At 36.4% G+C, this 18,643-nt stretch overlaps 1 protein-coding gene across 5 annotated transcripts in view; it reads left to right on the top strand.

Moving 5' to 3' along the window:
* The window catches only part of FUT9 (fucosyltransferase 9), a 197,192-nt gene that overhangs the window by 147,684 nt on the left and 30,865 nt on the right, over positions 1–18,643 (top strand). The window contains exon 3 of one of the 5 annotated variants that reach the window (XM_019442884.2): positions 274–385. The exons of the other annotated variants lie outside the window; for them this stretch is intronic. The gene's annotated coding sequence lies outside the window, so the exon portion shown is untranslated. The remainder of the gene's footprint in view (positions 1–273; positions 386–18,643) is intronic. 5 annotated transcript variants of the gene reach the window in all.

Here is an 18,643-nt window from a genome sequence, read left to right as displayed (position 1 = left end):
AAATCTGAAATTTCATTATGTTAATTACATTATCCAGTCTTTAAGTAATAGAACAAACATTTTTTTTAGAAAAAAGTTGGGCATGGCCTCAACAATGGACTTTTAAACTGTACTTTTGCAATCCGCTGTTTGAAGATTATATGATTAGTGTTTACCATAAATTTCACAATGCTATTTGACTTAACTTTATACTTCATGTGTCTTGCTTTTAAATAAATAAATAAAGGGACACACTCTTGCTGACTGTATTTTTAACATATATTTTCAAAACAGGGTGAAATCTTAATGGCCTTTAATCATCCTCATATCATAATGGACATACTGGAGAGAAGGATTTTCTCCACTGTATAGATGTATGAAATTGTACCAGTAAGCACTGTATAATGTAAGTTAAACTTTCTGTGTTATAGATATCAAATATTAATTTATTTGAATCCATGCCCTGGCAAGGGGAGTTACTAACTTCTCAGGTGGAAACAGTTTGCAACAGAGCAAAGGAGATTGTTTTCTAATTCCCTGATCACTCTTTGTGTGACTCTAGGGACCAGCCCTCAGACAGGAATTTGCTCTGTTTTTTGTTGATCAAATATTCTGGGGAGATGTAAAGAATCTCTCACCATTTCTGCTGTTTCCATGACATTAGTTTTGCTGGTTCATCATCACCCCAAATGTCCATGACTTCATTCTGTACTATCAGTGACTAAAATTCAAGTTCTCTCTCCCCCTTATCCTGTATCAGCCAACAAGGCTTGAATCCTCAGAACTTCAGCATCATTTGTAAATTTAGTTTTAAGCATTTGCTCATAGAATATCTCTGTGTCCCTGGCTTTGCACTCTGAACGAAGATGTACGAACCCTTAAGTTGAGCCAAAGAGGGAAAACATAATTAAAAGCAACTCTCGTCTCTAAAACTCCCTTCCAAAAATCAGAGAATGGAGTAAGACATAAACAATTAGAATCTAAGTTATTAAGATGGGTTGTATAAGACCAAATGCATTGGTGGACCTATATAGATGATTTAAAACTGTATAATTTGTAGAAATGTCTCCCAAAACAGGTTTGCAGAGCCACAGTAATTACACTGACTAAATCTATTTAACTTGTTCTCTTTTACTGGTATAAAGTCTCCCATGGTATTTCACATTACTCTGTACTTTAAACTATCTTCTCCTGCAGCTAGGATCCAGATTCTATCATCTTTCCATAATCTTAATCCTTAGTATAGTACTTTAATTTAGAACCTAAGAGGAAGCCAGTATCTGTTGAATGAATGAATGTGTTAGTTTCATAAGTGAGTCTTGTATCAATAAGATTTCAAACACACCTATTATTTTAAATTTAGAATTAATGCACAGTCTTGTTGAATTGCATCGCTAATTCATTCTTCCTTAGTGATCAAGTTATGCATATTTTTGATATTACCTCAGCTACTACTTTATGTTCACTGATTTATATTTTATATTCACTGATTATTTATATTCACTATTTTATATTCACTGATTAATCCTTGGGTACATATTTTTCACTGGTTTAAATATATGTTATAAAAAAATGAATTAGGCTGAACATGAGATAAAATTAAGGAAAGACAGAATCATCTGGACACTTCATAGTTACCTACACGTTTTCTGATTCATCTTTAAAAAATACTGCCATGCCTGTGTTTCCAATTTAAGATATAGATCTAAGCTTAAAATGATGTGGACACCACTAATTTAAGTTATCAGCATACTGAATTAAAATTGGGAATTCTGGAATCTGTGCCAATGATGGGATTGTAGTTCTATGAAGAGCTAGGGTTAGGAGTGGGGAGGTACTTTGAATGAATTTCTGGAGGTCACTCCTTTAAGCAACAAGGTATTTGTGCTGATGAAAGATACTACAGTTATGCTATCTGTGTTTTCAGAATGAATTGCTTTAATTTCCATCACTGACCATGTTTCCAGTTGAATGAGAAAGGCTTTGTGTACCTGATTTGGGTAACAGACACCTGGATCAACCCAGTAACATAATTGTAAAAGTGGTTGGAATAATATATATGAAATATTTTTAAAAGCCATGAAATGTTATAAACTCTCAACACATTATTTATTAGATTGCTCATGTATAATGATAAAAGTTTGTCCAACTTGATGATTCACTGAATTGTTCCAGATCAGTCCAAAAGAGTGGGAAAAAAACTAGTAACATACATTGATGATTTTTAGTAATATCATCATCATATGTAGTTAGATCTTAATTATCTATGGAAATGGATTCTGGTAATATCATGGGGAAATGAAAATACAGATATTTCTATAAATGTGCATGCATTATGAATACCATCTTACTGGTCATTTTTATTCACTGAATGTGGCAGAAATTATAATGATGATGAGAAAGTGATGATGATCATGAGTGTGATGTGTGTGCATGTGCATTAGAGAAGGGGAGAGAAAAAGAGAGAAATAAAGAAAAGAAAGGAAGGAAGGAAGGAAGGAAGGAAGGAAGGAAGGAAGGAGAAAAAAGAAATATTGAATATTCTGCTCCTCAATTATGATTATGTAAAGGCAAATTATAATTACAGATAACTATAATTATAATAGATACAGATAACTATAAATATAATACAGATAATTATAATTACAAAATCCATATATTTCTGTAGGGTAAATTAAGAAGAATACCATCCTTCAGTAAAGGAAAATCTGGATTGAGTTAATTTTGTAACACCAGTGTAGAAACAATGATTGGTACAAGAAAGACCAAGTTCAAAGAAGAAGCTTTATAGCTATAGCTATAGATACAGAGGTTTAGATAGATATGGATATAGGTACAGATAGCTCTATATCTAGAATAGATATATATAGATATGGATCTGGATACAGATACAGACATGGACATACACATAGACATAGGCTGAACTTAATTTATTTGGGAAGAATAACAAATAGTTTCAGTGTTGGAGGTGGCTGCCTGAATGTGGCTCTGAATACTAATGGACCATACAAATATTTATAGGATCTAGAGACAGTTTCACACATTTAACTATAGTATGAATTCACATTTTCTGTGAAATAAAAATCACACTGTGTAGACCTGCAGTACCTGTAATTATGTGTTACTAATAGAGTGAATACCAGATATCTCTAAGAAAGTGTGCCTACTCCCCATGCCTTTTGTCATGGGATATGAAGGGCAGACATTCACCATTCCAAGAATTTGTGCTGAAAGATTTTCTGAGTCCCTTACTGCTCCCAACAACCAACCTAAACACATCAAATGAGTTCTTAATTTCAGACAGTATATTTTCAGTTCAACCAAATGTTCATTTGGTTCTTTTTATACATTTCAGTTATTGAAATTCTGTATCTTTTCATCTAGTTTGTCCTTTTTTTTTAAATCATAAAAGTGACCGTTTTCTTGACACCCAAGAATCCCAAGATTCTCCAGGCTTTTCTTAATACTTGATTTGAACAGAATCCCAGGTACAAGCAACATTTAAAGATTCTACATTAACGTTCTGGGGTGCCTGGGTGGCTCAGTTGTTTAAGCATCTGACTTCAGCTCAGGTCATGATCTCGTGGTTTGTGAATTCGAGACCTGCATTGGGGTCTGTGCTGACAGCTCAGAACCTGGAGTCTGCTTCAGATTCTGTGTCTCCCTCTCTCTCCTCCTTCCTGGCGCTCTCTCTCTCTCTCTCTCTCTCTCTCTTTCAATCTCTCTCAAAAATAAATAGATATGGGGCGCCTGGGTGGCTCAGTCGGTTGAGCGCCGGCTTCAGCTCAGGTTACGATCTTACGGTCCGTGAGTTCGAGCACCGCGTCGGGCTCTGTGCTGACAGCTCAGAGCCTGGAGCCTGTTTCGGATTCTGTGTCTCCCTCTCTCTCTGACCCTCCCCCATTCATGCTCTGTCTCTCTCTGTCTCAAAAATAAATAAATGTTAAAAAAAAATTAAAAAATAAATAAATAAATAAATAGATAGATATGAATTTTTTTTAAAGATTGTACATTAACATTCCAAATTTTTGTATGTTGTCTGCATGATGTGTTTATTTCCCACGAAATTTCTTTTGTAATAGATTTGTATATTCTCAGTCACATCCCGATCTACAGGCTGAACAATGAGGTCATATAGCCGGATGGTGAGATATCACAAAGGAATAGCACATTTTCTTCGGGGCAAACTCACCGGTTGATGCAGCAAAAGAATGGCCATGCCCAATTGAAATAAGAGCATTCTACTAACAGAATCTTTTCTTTGGGGCACAAATAATTGGCAATACCAGTTAGAAAGCGATACTTGTATTCCAGAGCATTTACTTGTGTCCACTACACCTCAGGTGAAATGTGCCAAACATCCAGGATGATGAAATATTTTCAGTCAATAAACATTTTGGTTTTGTTTGTTTGTTTGTTTGAAGGCAAACAGAAAGGTTTGCATATTCAAGAAGTCAAACAATTCTTCTGCTTCAACTTACAAATGATTCACAAATCTTTGCTAGGAATAGAATGTTTAAAGACTTTTCCCCCACTAGATTTTTTGGCATCTTACTACTCTTCAGGGACACTGTATTTAGAAGTGAAGTCTAAGAAGCTCTAATATAATTTTGTATTGTCATGATTGGCCACTGGTTTCTTAGCTGGTGCACCCAACCATTTAAGGGGAGTCTCAATGTAGAATACGAAAGCCATCATGACCCACCAGAATAGGCCCATGTTTATTTGGTTATTAAAATCTTTGGCAAAAAATTCTGACAGTACCCAAAGATTAGAGTACCCTTCGATTAGATCACTGGGAAAGAAAAGTTGGAAACCTGTAGCATCTCTGAAGAGTCTACTGCATTGCAGGCTCTGAGGTGGCGACAGAAGAGGCTGGGTGCTTGATAAATTCTAGTGTCACTGGAGCCACGCTACAGTGCTGCATGCAGCCTGGGAGTCAGTCGTAAGGGCAGCCTTACTTAACACAGCCATCTGAAGGCAGTGATCTTCTCTGAGGCAAGTCATGTAACAGGACGTATTTTGCTTATTTCGCCAAATATTTTCAGGGCCTGTTCTTTCCTATAATTGTATCTATTGGTGAAGGCTAAATGCCACACTTTTTTTTTTCATTTTTTTCCTTATTCTTTACCTTATGATTGTTCTCTCTTGGTTCTTCTCACTGAGGAGATTGTTGTAACCAGTTATTAAAAGCACCATTTTTCTTTTTTATTTGGGAAACTGTTCATTGATGTCACATTGTGAATATTATTTGGGGCATCCACCCTTCTGTTTCTCAATTATGTGCATAATCTCTTATGAACTGATGGCTGTTTTTATTATTCCCTCCCCACCACCACCGTGACTCTTCTCTGATGCTGATGCCCCTCGGGATTTGCGCAATTATCTAGAAAATGCATTGCATGTACCTGAGCTACCATCACATATGAAATACTATGATTCGAGCATGAAGAACATGTATAAAATCTGTTCATAATCTGCTGTACGCACAGCTTGGTTTGGGGCGGAAAGTATGTTTAGAAACTTGCAATGATGATTGCCCTTAGATAAGGACAATCTGAGCTTGATTTTTAAGCTTAGATTTTCAAGCTTTAATATACATACAAATCACCTGGGTGTTTTGCTAATGATGAAAATTCTGATTCATTAGTTCTGGAAGTGGCCTGAGATTCTGTATTTTTAACAAGCTCCAAGACAAAGCAATACTGCTAGTCCAAAACCCATACTTTGAGAAGCCAGAGGCAAGGGCTGTACTATTCAATACAGCAGGTGGGTATTTATGACTGTTCAAATCAATTATATTCTTACTGATTTTCTACCTGCCTGATCTATCAATTACTGAAACAAGAGTGTTGAAGTCTCCAGCTATCAGTGTGGATTAGTCTAGCTCTCCCAATAATTCTATTAGTTATTGCCTCATGTATTTTGATAAATTATTGTTAGGTGTTTACATGTTAAGAATTGTTATACATGTTACTTGAAGAATGGACCACTTTATCATGGTATAATGTTCATCTTTATCTATGATAACTTGTCTTATTCTGAAGTATGCTGTGTCTGAAATGAAGATAGCTACTCCAGCCTTCTTGAAATACGGTTAGCATGGCATGTCTTTTCTCTCATCCCTTTATTTTTAAGCTACCTGAGTCTTTATATTTAAAAGTAGATTCGGGGTGCTGGGTGGTTAAGTCTGTTAAGCTTCCAACTTCAATTCAGTTCAGGCTGTCTGAGGTCAGCCACATCAGGCACTCTGCTGTCAGCAGGGAGCCTGCTTCACGTGGGTCCTGTCTCCCTCTCTCTCTGCTCCTTCCCCCTCTCAAAAATAAATATTTAAAAATAAAAATGAAAGTAAAATTATGTAAGCAATATATTATTGGTCTAATTTTTTTACTGTATTTTTACTGGTGTATATAGAACACTCATATTTAAAATTATTATTGATACAGCTGGATTAATATATACCTCATGTGAAACTGTTTTCTATTTCTTACACCAGTTCTTTGTTTCTTTTTCTTTCCCTCCTTTTCTGCCTTCTGTGGTTTTCATTGAACATTTACATTTTATTTTGTCTCTTTTCTTAGCATATCAGTTACACTTCTTTTAAAAAAAATGTTAGTGGTTGTTCTAGAGTTTGCAATATACACTTTAAACTAATCTAAATCCACTTTCAAATACCACCATATCACTTCATGTGAAGTAGTGAAGATAGTTTTTAAGAGACTTTCCAATCCCTGCCTTCTATCCATTGTAACACAGTTGTCCTCAATTTCACTTATCCATATGCTAAAATCACCCATGCATTGTTATTGTTATTATTATTTTAAATAGTTATTTTCTAGATTAAGAATAAAAAACAGACTTTATTTTTCATTCATCCATTCCTTCTCTAACACTCTTCTTTTCCTTATGCAGATCCAAGTTTCTGACACCATTTTCCTTAACCCTGAAAACACTTTTCACATTTCCTGGAGGACAAGTCTGTTGGCCAAGAATTCCTCCCTTGGTTTTTGTTTGGCTGAGAAAGTCTTTATTTCTCAATCACTTTAAAGGATAAATTCTCCAGATACAGAATTCTAGGGTGGTGACAGTTTTTAATACTAAATATTTCATTCCACTCTCTTCATGCTTGCATGGTTTCTGATTTAAAAAAATCCACTATAATTTTCATTCTTGTTTCTTTAGAGATAGGTGTTTTTTTTTTTTTAATTCTCCTCAGGCTTCTTTCAAGATTTTTATCTTTAGTTTTCCACAATTTGGAAATGATATGCATGGGTATAAAATTACTGATTCCTTCCTGTGCATGTCCAGTCTCTTGATGAGTCCATCAAAGGCATAATTCATTTCTGTGACACTGGTTTTGAATCCTGTTGATTCTATCTTAGAGCTTTCTTTTTTTTTTTTTGCTTAAATTACCAATCTGTTCTTGCATGTTATTTATTTTTTCTATAGAGCCCTTAACATATTAATCATAGTTATGTTAAATTCTCAGTCTGGTTATTCCAAAATCTGTATCATATATATTCGAGTCTGGTTCTGATGCTTATTAAAAAATAAGAGGGGCGTCTGCGTGGCTCAGTGGGTTAAGCATCAGACTTCGGCTCAGGTCATGATCTCATGGTTTGTGGGTTCAAGCCCCGCATCTGCTCTGTGCTATCAGTTCAGAGCCTGGAGACTGCTTCGAGTTCTGTGTCTCCCTCTCTCTCTGCCCCCTCCCCCACTCTCACTCTGTCTCTCAAAAAATGAATAAACGTTAAAAAAATTTAAGAAAAATTAAAAAAAATTCTAAACAAGAGAAATAAAATAAGAGAAATTCTTCAGGATGTATTTTTGTTGCATTTTAGCATACATTATAATTTCTGGTTGAAAACTAGGAACGAGGCATCCGTTAATAAGAGCTGAGGCAAACGCCTTTAGTGTGAAATTTCATGTTAGTCTGGCTGGAGTTGGGCTGTATTTAATGATCTAGCTGTACATACCAGAGGCTTCACATTCTGTTAGTGCCCTTGTTTTGACTCCACTGTAATCTTTGTATTCCACTTTCTCTTAGACATTTTATTTTAGAGTTCCCTGAGAACCTTTCCTTGTATGGAGACTGCATCTTATAGCTCTTTGAGCTGCAGACCACTGCTAACATATTGGTGTCTTGTTGGCAAGATGGTAAGGTGTGGGTGGTGGGAAAGTGTTCTGTAACCTTATGATTAAATCTCTGTCTTTCAATGGGCTTATGTCTCTGGACTGTGACCTTCATGAGTCTTTCTTAGCTTTTTATTTCTTCTTAGTTCATATAAGAAAGTTAGAGCAGTCTGGAATTTGAGAAATATATTTTCTTCCCGATCATATAAGGCTCTGGTAAAGTCTTTTCTTTTGGAGAGAAGGTCTTTGTTACAGAGACTGTTCTAAGTATATTTCTTAATGATTATTTCCCCCTTCCCTTACTGGAATCAGGAGAAGGATCCTGGCTCTTCACGGTGAGAATTGGTGGGGTTTATGGAGGGAAAGCCTAAGACAATACAGAGGTCCACCAATACTACAGCCCTCACAAGTTCTGTAATCAGGCTAGTCCACACTCAGCATCAGAAGTTCATGAAAGTTACCATCTAAATGTTCCTACCAGCCTATGGCTCCAGCAGCTTCTGTTCCAGGTAAAGAGATTGTGGCTGCAATTCTCAAGATTCATCTGTCTCTCTGGATTTGGGGGTAGCAGTTTACCCATGACCTCAGTTCTTCTATAAGAACAAAAAAGTCATTGATTTCCAGTTGTTCAGCTTTCTCCTTCTTTTAAAGACAGTAGTGACAACGGCCAAGTTCTTTACATGTTGTAGCTGTGACCGGAATTTTCACATGTGACTACTTAAATTTAAATGTAAACTAAAGTTAAATAAAATCTAAAATTCTGTTTCTCAGTTACACTAGCCATATTTCAAGTACTCAATAACCATGTGTGGCTAGTGTCTACCATATGGGACCGTATAGATATAGAACATTTCCACCATCACAGTTCTGTTAGACAGAGATGAGCCGGACAAAATCTCTAAAGAAATCTCATGAGACAACTAGAATTACAAGACAAAATGGGTCAGTATAAAGTAAAATATTTTAGGATGAGATTGTAAATCTTTGTCTCGGGTTCACCTTGAATAATCACTAAATGATGATAAAAGATAACTAAAGAGTTGACCAATAATAGTCTATGTCAATCAAGATAAGAAGTGATCTCTACTTAATTCTAGTAAGGAGACTGACGTCAAAAATCTGAATTGAGACATACCCTAACACATAAAAAGACACACCCTGATTAAAAGATATCTATCTTTCCATATAGAGCTAAAACCCAACTTGCATTTTCTGCAAGTGACTGTCACCCATGGATTTAAAACTGTCTTCATGTTATTTTGTATATTTTACCTGTCAGAAACTTTAATTAGCTAAAATTTGAGATTTGGCTTGTGATTTTGAATGTATAAAAAATGCACTCAAGAGTATATGGTAATTAATTTCAAAAATAAAAAAGTAAAAAAGTAAAAGAGGTAACAGAGCGAAAGCATACAATAATTCTTGCTTTGGAAACAATGAAAAAAAGAAAATGACACCTTTCATACTTTTCATTTTAAAGAATGTCATGTAAGTGACAGGCTTAATGGATCATACCTTTGAAGTAATTATACTGCCAGAGCAGTTAAATATGATAATGTAACATTAGACTAAGGAAGCATAGTAATATTGGCATATTCTATACATTGTGAGTTCAAAAAGTATCTTACTGCATAATACAGTAGTTTAAAATATCTTCTATTTTTCCAGAATAATGTTACATCTGACTTTTAAAAAAATACTAGCATGCTGTTCTGAGTACTCAAAGGAGCCATAATCATTCACTTTTAACAACAAGGTTAAAATTAAAGGTTTAACATTTTGCTTTTAATTTCTGCTTTATCGGTGAATAAGAACAATTAGCCCTGGAATGCCACTGGCTGAAAAAAATTAAATATTCTTGTAGTGTTGTGTTTTTTTTAATGTGATATTTGAGCTAGTACCAGATACCTAATAAGTATATGTCACACCATATACTTCATGATCTTTATTCTTTCTGCTTAAATATTTTCATTAGTGAGCCTGAAAAAAAGTTCCTGAAGATGTAAAATGGTTATTTTAAATTTGAGAGAGCCAACATAATTAAGTATTTAAGGACTACTTCTAGAGCTGAAAGTTATTGGATGTGATCCTTAATTCCTAATAAACAACTGTGAATTCTCTAGTTTTTAAAATTGAGATAATAATGGAGATTTTGAAAGTTCTTAAATCAAATGCCTAAGGCAATTGATGCCAAATATATATAGGAGTCAGTAAAGCCAGAAATGAACAAGGATGTGAAGAAGGAAACAAACTAGGTCAAAGACTTTATCTAAGTAAAATGAAGAATGTGTTCGAAAAGTCTACACTATTCCCGTGTGTTTTTCCTTTACTCACATTACTACCACACTCACAACACTTCTGACAACAGATGTCTGGGGGTTTTTCCCCATACCAAACAATTCTTTGTGATACCAGCTTAACACAATTCTGATACTGGATTCCTAGAGAAGGTGTCAGATCCCACTGCTTACGGGTTCAGTCCCACAAGATTTCTCCCATCCCATTTCAGATGCCAGTCCCAAGTAGTAGGTCCCCAGATTATCCTTGAGGTTGGTTGGTGGTTCCCATGGCCTCCCGCTCCTTGGGTGTGATTGTTTGCTAGAACAGCTCACAAAATTCAAGGAAACATTTACTCGTGTTTACCAGCTTATTATATAATTAAGGACATGATAAAGAATGCAGGGGTGCCTGGGTGTCTTAGTCGGCTGAGCATCCAACTTTGGCTCAGGTCATGATCTCATGGTTCGTGAGTTCAAGGCCACATGGGGCTCTGTGCTGACAGCTCAGGGCCTGGAGCCTGCTTTGGATTCTGTGTCTCCCTCTGTCTCTGCTCCTCCCTTGCTCACACTCTGTCTCTCTCTCAAAAATAAAATAAAGATAAAAAAAAAAAAAAAAAAGAATGCAGATGAACAGCCACATGAAGCAATGCATTGGTCAAGGTAGATAGAAAAATGCACAGAGCCTCCGTGTTCTCTCCGAATACACTGCTCTCTCAACTCCTGCATGTGTTCACCCACTTGGAAGCTCCCCAAACTCTGTACCTTTGGAGTGTTTATAAAGGCTGCATCACATAAGCATTGTGGTATTTAAATGGGGTGTCTCTCCCCCTAAAGTGTGGGGTAGTGATCTGGTGAAAGCCAATGGCGGGAGAGGTGAAACTATTCTCCTGAGGCACCTCATGAGAACAAAATATACAAAAGATATACCAATCACCTAGGAAATTCCGAGGGATTTAGAAGCTCTGTGGCAGGAACTACAGTCAAAGACAAAACATTAGAACAAAAGGTGTTCATAGTGTTCTTATCACTTAAGAAATTACAAGAGTTCTAGGGGTTCTATGCCAGGAACTGTGGCAGACAGATAGATATAGATATGGATATAGATATAAATATATTCTATTCTATTATTTCACAGGAAGCCAGTGGAAGGCTTTAAGCTGAAGAGTGAAATGATCTGGCTTACAATTTAAACACTCTGGCTTCTGGGAGACTGTAAGAGGCATAAAAATATAAGCAGGAAGAAGCTATTTTAATATTCCAGAAGAAAAATGACAATGACTTCATTTAAAAGTATCCTTGAAAATGGAGAGAAGTAGCCAATTACATATGTAAGTTAGAGACAGAGCCAGAATTTCCTGATGAATTGGATATATGTATGAGAGAAAAGAGTGCAGTCTCTCAAATAGCCCAAGGTTGTAGCTTGAGCAACTAAAAGAATGAGGTTACCATCAAAGAAGATGGGAAAGGCAACTGATGGAACAGGATTGGTGGAAGATCAAGACTTCATTTTTTTAATGTTTATTTATTTATTGAAGTGGGGGCTAGAGGGGGAAGCAGAGGGAGAGAGAGAATCCCAAGCAATCTCCATACTGTCAGTGCAGAGCCCAATGCAGGGCTCCATCTCATGAACTGTGAGATCATGACCTGAGCTGAAATCAAGTCGAGGCTTAACTGGCTGAGCCACTCAGGGTCCCCAGATCAAGATTTCATTTTTAAACATAATGCATTTGAGATATCTATGGGATATCCAAATGGAAAGATCAGGTAGGCAGTTTGAAATAGTCTAGAGTTCAGAGGTGAGGTCTGGTATAGATATATACATTTAGTAATTTTACATATATTTGTGGAACGAAACAACTTATGAAAACCAGGTACTAAGCTCTGGGACACTTGAATCTTGAGTGTTTAATAAAAATGGGTGTAGCCAAGAAAGGAGCAGAGAATAAATGGCTAGTAAGAAGAAGGAAACCTAGAGGAATGTAGTATTTTAATCCAAGAGTAGAAAGTTTTTGCTGGAGGGAGAAAGCAATTGATCATAAGTAAACTAAATGTAAGATGAAGACAGAGAATTCATCGTTGGGTTTAGCAGATTGGAGAAGAATTTCATGAAGTAGTAGGGAAAATGCCTGAGTGGAATATATTTAATAGAAATAAATACAAGCAGAAGCAGTGAAGAAAATGAACATATAGAAAACTAGTTTGGAGAATATTACTGTGGAATACAAAAATGAAAAAGTAGTTGGCAGGGAAGAAGAGTCAAGAGAAGTTTGTTTGGTTGCTTGTTTTAAGATGGGAAACTTCTTTGCATTGTGATGGAAATATGTATATCCAATGGAATATTACCCAGCCATCAAAAAAGAATGAAATCTTGCCATTCTTAATGACATGGATGGCGCTAGAGTGTATTACACTAAGTGAAATAAGTCAATGAGAGAAAGACAAATACCATATGATTTCACCCATTTGTGGAATTTAAGAAACAAAACAGATGAACACAGGGGAAGAAAAAAAAGAGAGAGAGGGAAGCAAACCATGACAGACTCTTCACTATAGTGAACAAATTGAGGGTTGATGGAGGGAGGGGGGCAGGGAAAGGGCTAAATGTGTGATAGGTACTAAGGAGGGCATTTGTGATGAGCACTGGGTGTTATGTAAGTGACAACGCACTGAAGTCTATTTCTGAAACCACTATTACACTGTATGTTAACTAACATACACTGTATGTTAACTATTGAAATAAAAACTTGAAATAAATAAAAAAGAATTCAAACAAACAAAAAATAGTAAAGCTCATTATGGCAACAAGCAAGAAGGATACAAGGGTGTAGATGCTCCAATGTCTGACTAGAAGGTGATAGAAACCTGGTGACTTTCACTTTTATACATATGGTGTTTCATTTAATCCTAACAGTTCTTTGGGGTGGATGCTCTTGTTTTCCATGCCTTACAGATGAGAAATCCAACTCTTAGAGTCTAAGTAACTTGTCCAGGATCATACTGTTCATAAATGGTACCTGGTTTTATTTCAGAGCTATTGGTCTTGACCACCATGCTATGTTGCCTCACATGAGTGTTGGTAGGACACTTCTGGTCAGAGTGTTGACAGTTTTAAAGATATGACCTATGAGCTCTTTATTATGGGGAAATTAGTACCGAGACTTAGGAGGTTTTCAAGTTGTGACAAGTTCTCAAAGGGTCAGTCTGCAGGGTTTTTTAATTCATAAAGTGTCTTATTTAGTGGCACTTTTAAGAACATCACATACCATGATAGTTTCATCTCTAATAAAGATCATCAATAATAGATGCTCCATAAATATGCAAATATTTATGCTACAGATATTACAGGAAACAATACAAAGTGCATTCTTCACAAAGTTCACCTTTTATTTAGAGGAAATGGATAATAAACAAGTAAGCAAATTAATAAATAAGATGGTAGTCACTTCTCTGAAGTAAATAAGTAGGAAAATATGAGAGAGAGTCCCTGGGGAGGAGAGTACTACTTTCGACAGTGCCAATGTAGTTCCCTTTGTAAAGGTGGTATCTCAATTATGATCTGAAGAATAAGAAGCAACTCCTCTGAAAAATGGAGAACATTCTAGGAAGTACAAAGCTGTTAGGAAGACAATAACTTGACACATTTAAGAAATAGTAAGAACAGTGTAGCTGAAATGTAGAGTGAAAGTGATATTGGTGGGAAATAAGGGTGGGAAAACTGACAGTGGCCAAATCTTACACCTATGATAAAAAGTTTGGATTTTTTTTTTAAATGGGGGCATTGGCAATCCATTGAAATGTTTTGAGAGAGAGGGATGATTTGATGTATGTGGTCATTAAGCTTGTTGCTCTTAAGAATAAAAATTACCTTTTACTTTGGCCCTCACACAAACGCTGCCTACTTTTACACAGACTTGTATTAAAAAGGATGATTCTAGGCAGAACCAATATTTTTCTCATGGCGGGTTGAAACTTCTCCAGATACTTGGTTCAAATAGATGGCTAAGGCACCAGAATTTCCTCCTATATACTATAGAAACAGTTATTTGAATCTGAAAAATTTTCAAAACGTTCACCATCAGTCCACATACCAAAACAAAATATGTTTCTAGAGTGCCTTCACTACACAACACATGTTATAGCCAAAAAAACTTGCCATTCTTCTGTCAGTCTCCTAGAAATGGCCACTGAGAGGGAAGTGTGTGCAGAGGTGTATTGGGGAGTGCTTGGGAATATCTATACAGGGGTGAGGGAAGCAATATTGGATGAAAGAAGATGGGGATCTGCCATACAACCCTTACAAGGGCCTCATGTGAGCCTAAGGAGGCCTGGAGATGGGATGGCCCTTCAGAGGGCCTACCTTGGCAAGGGGTCTGGGTCTTTGCACTCACCCCTTTAAAAGACAGTGATGTAGGAGCCAATTTGGAGGAGGCACTTAGCTACAGAGGGACTCAGTTGTGAGGTGCCAACAGCCAACAGGCCCAGCATTTAGGGAAATGAGTGAGTGCCAAAGTCCTAAAGGAAAGAGCTGAGTTGTCACACCGTGTTTACTACGGTGACCACCAAGTAGTGAGTAACTGATGGGTAAGTTAGTATTGCCCGTGGAAATTTTGATGAATGTATAGGAAATATGACCATGTCAATTCTAACTTCAAATTAAGCTACACTGACGGTTTTAGTTGCATTTCAAATTCACCCCCAGTTACGTATGGTAAAATAATTCCATTATCAAGGATAGGGTTATTTAAGGATTCAGTGAAATAGTATGAATAAAGTACTCAACAGAATGGCCGCATAGTAAGTACTCAATACATGCAAGCTAAGTTAAATAAAGCGAACAAAATCATAGCTCTTAGAAAGTTACAATTTGACTTTTATCTCTCAAATTTTTATTTACTAAAAAAAGTGCATAATCATTTTAAATTTAGATAGTTTATTTCTCTCTTTAGATATCTTCTAATTGAAGAACTATTCTGAAATGAGCAGGCATTATAAATAGAAATTTTTTTCTCTCATATTCAAATCTCCTTTTTAATGCTGTGTGTTTACCAAATTTTTCTCCTTCATTCTTTAAAAAATAGGGGCGCCTGGGTGGCTTAGTCGGTTGGGCGTCCGACTTCGGCTCAGGTCACAATCTCGCAGTCTGTGGGTTCGAGCCCCGCATCGGGCTCTGGGCTGATGGCTCAGAGCCTGGAGCCTGCTTCGGATTCTGTGTCTCCCTCTCTCTCTGCCCCTCCCCCGTTCATGCTCTGTCTCTCTCTGTCTCAAAAATAAATAAAACGTTAAAAAAAAAAATTTTTTTTAAATATATGATTTTAATTGATTTGGGGAAATTCTAATTAACAGTTTTTATTGTGTTGGGAAAGAGAAATTAATTTCTTATGGTAAAGATGAGTGAGAGGTTACGTTCTTTCTGCCAGCCAAATGAATTTGGAATAAAGTTGAGTGAGTGATTTTTTTCATTAGCCTGTGAAAAGGCTATTTATTTCTACATGTAATTATAAAACAAATAATTCTGACTTAATGAAATAAAACCAACCCTGAAAACAAATAGGACTCATCTGCAGTTTCAACTAAATTAGATACTGAAAAATGCTTGCATTCTGATGTGTTTGAAATGTCTAATGAAATTACAAATATAATATTTCAAAGAACAAGGATAAAAACTTTGATCAGAGAAGGAAATATATGTGCATAAATAACATCTCAAGAAGCTCAAAGTCACTTTGCCATTTTAAGCCTTCTCTTATTTATAAGTCAATGATGTGAAATAATGCAGGAAAATGAGTTTCCACCCAAATCTTACTAAGAGGCTAAGTTTCACAGGAATAACTGTAAGTAGTTTACAATGTGCACAGTAGGTCAAATTGATATTGTGATTCATGAGAGTTAAATGTTTTATTTGATAAATGCAGAAACCCAAGATTGCCTCTGGCAGAAGTTTAAAATAGGTTATAAATCCGATTTAATGTTAACAGCAGGGATTTGTAACAATCATAAACTGAAAACAACCCACGTTTTAATATGTTAGGATCATGAACTACATTGTATCAAAACCAAACTGTCCTTTTTTTTCCTTTAAAAAAGAATAGCCAATGAACTAGTAAAAAGAAGTTAAAATGGAGCAAAGTCTCTTTCTTACACACACACAAACCTATACAGATATGCTATCAAATAGGAATAACGTAAGAAAATAATAATACTGTCACTTAGAATCATTGCCTTATATGTTGTACATAATGGCTTTCCTATGGTTTCTGCTGCAAGTTAATAAAAGTCCATAAAGTATGTAATAATGACAAAGAGCTACTGTCCTGGGATTAGAAGGAAATAAATTTTTCTAGCTCTCCATTCAGACAACACATTTGAAACCCGGGAGGATGGGACATTTGGGGATTGTGCTCTGAGTCAAGTAGAAACTCAGAGACAATTCTAGTTCTCTGTAAAACTCTCTCGCTTTCTTTATGTTACCCATGGCCTTCATTTAGCATATAGATCAATTAACAGACTACTGTTTGGGGGACAATATATGGTTCGCTCCACTCATCCTGCTTTTTTCCTTCTTTCTTTCCCTAAATCCCCATTTAGTTTCAGTCCTTCTGAAAGTAGACTCTGAGACAACGACTTGACTACCAATAATTTTGAGGAACATCTCAATCCTAAGAAACAGAAGCAAAGAACAGGACAAGTGACAGGTGAAAGGTATAGAAGCTTTATCTCAGGATGCATTATCAAGTTGGCCACCAAACAGGTGACTGGCACTCAAGCCCATGGCACATTCTGAAGAGTCTTATGAAATGTGTCAGAGCTGTTTGCCAGGGGATGTGAGACAAAAGCATTTGTCCATCAGTTCCTATCCCCATTTGGACAAAGCTTACTCCTCAGATATTAACTGCCCAGCACTTCTGAATGCTTTACAGGTTCCTAAGAATATTCCATATTCAATGTGTCAGAGAAGTTTTTAGGCAATAAGTGGTTGGTATGCTACCCAAGGAAAGGAACTAGTGGGTTGCATCTGCCAGTGCTAGTGAAGGGCTGCATGGAGATGGTCACCGACTGCAGCAGAGGCAGGAGTGTGTGGCAGGACTCAGAGCTTGGTGAGGTGGGGTACTAGAGTGGTCTGAGACACCCATCTTCTTTCATGGTGTCTAGACCCTTTTAAGTTCCACATTTAGGGCTCATTCTTGTTGCCATTCCCTGTATCTCAATGTGATTTTATCTCAGTTGCGTGACCCTTATATTTCTGGATCCAGATAAAAACAAAATAGGAATATCTTTAACACTAAATACTTTAAATATCTAAATAGCAGGCTTAAAGACGGTCCATGCAGTAAAATTTTGCCCTCTACCTTACTCAAGGGCTCTCGTCAACTCAAGGGATGCCTATTCTTGGTTTTCCTCCATTCAGCTCAACCCTTAAATTAAGCAAGGAACCTGAAATTCCATCATGAGATCCTTCCCTGAAACACCTAGCAGAATAAAGAACTTTTCTAATACTTAGGACCATTTTGGGTTGAATATCATTTGACAATTCTAAAGGAAGAAAATATCTCCTCAAGTCATCAGTGTGAGCTAACTGGAATGAACGATTTCCTTTAATGTTTTCTTGGGGACTCTGCCATTTACCATCATATGCATTTTTATGTGTATTTTTTTTACTGCCAAAATGTTTGTTCCTGATTGTGTGTGGGTCTGAAAACAATTTGAAATCATTATTTGGTTTCTATATTTGGGAAACAACACTACATCACTGAGACATGTTCAATTTATTTTTTAATGTTTATTTTTGAGAGAGAGAGATTGAGAGAGCACATTGGAGGGGCAGAGAAAGAGAAAGGATCCTAAGCAAGGGCTTGATGCTGGGCTTGAATCCATGAACCATGAGATTATGACCTGAGCCAAAATCAAGAGTTGGCCAATTAACTGACTGAGTCACCCAGCTACCCCTAGACATGTTCAGTTTATTAACTCTTCAACCCCTGTCATCTTTTGCCCTCTTTCTTGAAAATTAGAGTCTCAACAGTGTGGGTTTCTGCATAGTAGTATCAGTGTTTAGAAATTGCTATCAAAGTCAACAATAAAGAGACAACATATGTTACTGGGAAAAAACAAAACAAAACTGGAAAGTCATTGGAAGTTTCAAGCTAAGAACTGACAACTAGCAGTTAAAAATCAGACTTCACTTCTTAAAGCAAGGATTAATTCTCTAAAATACATTGCTAAATGTGCCCAATCTGAGAAGCTTCAATTACTTT

The sequence above is a fragment of the Panthera pardus genome, unplaced genomic scaffold (genome assembly GCF_024362965.1).
Source record: "Panthera pardus isolate Hobbes unplaced genomic scaffold, ASM2436296v1 HiC_scaffold_17, whole genome shotgun sequence".
Taxonomy (NCBI): Eukaryota; Metazoa; Chordata; class Mammalia; order Carnivora; family Felidae; genus Panthera; species Panthera pardus.
This window is presented reverse-complemented; position numbering and strand designations above follow the sequence as displayed.